This window comes from Lucilia sericata, unplaced genomic scaffold (genome assembly GCF_015586225.1).
Source record: "Lucilia sericata isolate MDLA Ls3-8-SP2 unplaced genomic scaffold, ASM1558622v1 Contig002801F_arrow, whole genome shotgun sequence".
NCBI lineage: Eukaryota > Metazoa > Arthropoda > Insecta > Diptera > Calliphoridae > Lucilia > Lucilia sericata.
This window is the reverse complement of record NW_023996503.1, coordinates 8,328-12,022: the sequence shown is the minus strand read 5'-3', so window position 1 is coordinate 12,022 and position 3,695 is coordinate 8,328. Positions and strand designations below refer to the sequence as shown.

At 32.0% G+C, this 3,695-nt stretch overlaps 3 non-coding genes across 3 annotated transcripts; 1 reads left to right on the top strand and 2 right to left on the bottom strand.

The window, feature by feature from the left end:
* Positions 1 to 1,714: 1,714 nt before the first annotated feature.
* Trnal-cag lies at positions 1,715 to 1,797 on the bottom strand. The gene has a single exon. It is a non-coding gene; the product is annotated as a tRNA-Leu (tRNA).
* Positions 1,798 to 2,025: 228 nt separating this feature from the next.
* Positions 2,026 to 2,097, top strand: Trnae-cuc. The gene has a single exon. It is a non-coding gene; the product is annotated as a tRNA-Glu (tRNA).
* A 999-nt stretch (positions 2,098 to 3,096) lies between these two features.
* On the bottom strand, positions 3,097 to 3,179 carry Trnal-cag. Its single transcript has one exon. It is a non-coding gene; the product is annotated as a tRNA-Leu (tRNA).
* Positions 3,180 to 3,695: the final 516 nt, after the last annotated feature.

The window sequence follows — 3,695 nt, the reverse complement described above, 5'->3', positions numbered from 1 at the left end:
AGTTCTGTTCTAGTTCTGTTCTAGTTCTGTTCTAGTTCTATTCTAGTTCTGTTTAGTTCTGTTCTAGTTCTGTTCTAGTTCTGTTCTAGTTCTGTTCTAGTTCTGTTCTAGTTCTGTTCTAGTTCTGTTCTAGTTCTGTTCTAGTTCTGTTCTAGTTCTGTTCTAGTTCTGTTCTAGTTCTGTTCTAGTTCTGTTCTAGTTCTGTTCTAGTTCTGTTCTAGTTCTGTTCTAGTTCTGTTCTAGTTCTGTTCCAGGTCTTTTCTAGTTCTGTTCTAGTTATGTTCTGTTCTAGTTCTGTTCTAGTTCTGTTCTAGTTCTGTTCTAGTTCTGTTCTAGTTCTGTTCTAGTTCTGTTCTAGTTCTGTTCTAGTTCTGTTCTAGTTCTGTTCTAGTTCTGTTCTAGTTCTGTTCTAGTTCTGTTCTAGTTCTGTTCTAGTTCTGTTCTAGTTCTGTTCTAGTTCTGTTCTAGTTCTGTTCTAGTTCTGTTCTAGTTCTGTTCTAGTTCTGTTCTAGTTCTGTTCTAGTTCTGTATATTCCGTTCTAGTTCGGTTCTAATTCATTTCTAGATCGTGATTAGTTCGGTCAGCTCTGATTTATATGTTGAGTTTCTGGAATATTCAAAAACAAATAAAAAACTGTCAATAACACAATAATTGGAAAGAATATTCTTCAAATTGTTTCAATGACATTTGATGGTTTATTTATTGCACACACTTTTTAATTGTGCCAAACTTTTTGCCAGAACAATAATTTAAAAGTAACAAAAACAACTAAGAAAGTTTAGTCGGCCATGGCCGACTATATGATACCCTACATCATGAGAATATTTTAAAAATTATTTTTTTTTTTCACAAACAAACTTTTATGTTGAAGATTACCTTAACTCCGATGTATTTAGGCAATTTATTGATGAAAAACAAAATTCTAAAAGAGGCTTTTTATAGGAGTTAGGGTCAAATATGGGCCGATAATCAAACAAATTGGGAGGAGGGATGTATTTTTATATAAAGGTCATTTATACTGAATTTCATCGCTATACTAATGTTTATTACACAATTTTTGGAAGTTTAAGATAATTGTTAAAGGGGGGTTTGTATGGGGGCTAGGGTCAAATGGCGGACGATCATTATAGAAATCGGCATGGTCATGCCCATATAAAAACTTAGTTCTGTTAATTTTTGGAGAGATAGTATTATATTTGACGTATTTATGAGTTAAAAACCTCAAATCTGAAGGTCAGTTTGTATGGGGGCGAGGTGAAATAATGGACTGATTTCAATTATTTTCAATATTCATCGTCCGAAAAGCACGTATGGTCCAAATTTTATCAATATATCTTGAAAATTGTGGCGTGTAGCTTGCGCACAAAATTTACATGGACAGCCAGCCAGCCGGACAGACGGACGGACATGTTTTAATCGGCTCAGAAAAATTTTGAGTCGATCGGTATACTTTAAGGTGGGTGTAGGACCAATATATTGTGCTTTACAAACATCAGCACAAACGTATAATACCCTCCCCATTACAGTGGTGTAGGATATAAATAGGTCATACATATAGCCAAGTATAGAGTGTGTGCTGATGAATTTTTTAATTAAAATTTTATAGAAAATTTATAATAAAACAATAGTTGAGAATGAGCTAATTTAAATAATGATGATTGATAACCGTTAGTGGTAATATTTAATTTGTAAGAAAAATAAAAAGAATCAATTTGTCAGAAGTGGGATTCGAACCCACGCCTACAGAGTAGACTGCGACCTGAACGCAGCGCCTTAGACCACTCGGCCATCCTGACTGATGCACGCTGGCGGACAAAACACACACAAAAGTTTCATAATGGTTAACTATATAAGAAACTATTTTTAGATTTAGTATATTTTTGCAAAAAATTTAATTTCTAAAAGAAAGAAAGAAAAATTTTTAATTTTGCAATTTCTTTTGTTTAAATACTAACAATTTAATAAATTTGCAAAAGTTCTTGATGAGAAGTACAAATATGATATGTTGTTTTCGAAAATAAATATCCCGTATTGTCTAGTGGTTAGGATATCCGGCTCTCACCCGGAAGGCCCGGGTTCGATTCCCGGTACGGGAAATTTGGGTTTTTTGATCTGAAATTCAGAAGGGTTTCTGCAATGTAAATGTTCTAAAGCAATTTCAGAGGCGGCGCATAAATTAAATTTAGAACTTTCAAATGTCTAAGCAGAGATTCCCAAATTAAGCCAAATGATGCCTGTAAAATCGTCTGAATAAAGCTATATAAGGTGGGGGTGGGTTTTGTGTATCATCAAACTCTTATCTTGTGAAGGTCGTGCAAATTTCTGCTCTGAGTGAAATCTCAAGAATATATTTTAGAAATCTAATCTTTATTCATTGATTTTAAATTAAATTTAACCTTTGAATTTGTATAAATAACACTTTAGAAAATATTACACACTTCACAACTATTTAATTAAAATATTTTCCATTTATAGTATTCTCAAATCATTAACATTCTATTGAAAATAAATATTTCTAATCATTTAAATACAATATCATATTTTTTTTTCTATAAAATAAACCTACACACTCGTACTAAATGTTTAAAATTATATTTTTTCTCATTTAAAAATTTTATCTTAATTTTTTTTTTCTTAAAAACGCACCCGTAAAATACATAAATGTTCATATCAACTTAATTTTTTTCAATTTTTTTTTCAATATTACTGCTGCTCAGACAGTTGTTTAGATAAATATTGTTTTATAAATTAACAATTTGATTTGTGCAAATCACGACCAGTTTTACAGAATGAGCAAAAAACTTGAAATAAAAACTGAAATTTAACAAAAATGGCAAATGACATGACGTTTTAATCAATTGAAGTTGTAATTAAAGCCTCCTTATCATATGAACATAAGTACTGGTATAAATATTTTAATTACCAGTTTTTTTTTGTATTTATTAAAGAGTGTGGACTGTTGAGGCATTAACAGTGCATTAAAGGTGTTAATTGCAGTTTAAGTACATATATTTGAAAATAACAATTTATTTACTAATATCATAGGCATTTGATCCGAATTGCTTGCAAAAAGTCGGAAATCCCCGTTTTTAATTTGTCAGAAGTGGGATTTGAACCCACGCCTACAGAGTAGACTGCGACCTGAACGCAGCGCCTTAGACCACTCGGCCATCCTGACTGTTGTTGGCCATGTGGCAAAAGCGTAACATGAATATAACCGAAAGAAATCTATTTTTAGATTTTGAACTTTGTTTAATAAAGTTATTTTTAGATTTTTGATGTTCGTGAGGGAACTAGTTCAAAAGAACGAATCTTAAGTTAAACTTAATTTTGGGTAATTACGCAATTTCTAGTTCAGTTCTACTTGAGTTCCAGTTAAGTTCTAGTTGTGTTTTAGTTCAGTTGTAGTTCGATTCAGTTCTAGTTTAGTACTAGTTCAGTTTTAGTTCAGTTCTAGTTTAGTTCTAGTTCAGTTCTAGTTCAGTTCAGTTCTAGTTCTAGTTCAGTTCTAGTTCTAGTTCTAGTTCAGTTCAGTTCTAGTTCAGTTCTAGTTCAGTTCTAGTTCTAGTTCAGTTCTAGTTCAGTTCTAGTTCAGTTCTAGTTCAGTTCTAGTTCAGTTCTAGTTCAGTTCTAGTTCAGTTCTAGTTCAGTTCTAGTCAGTTCTAGTTCAGTTCTAGTTCAGTTCTAGGTTCAG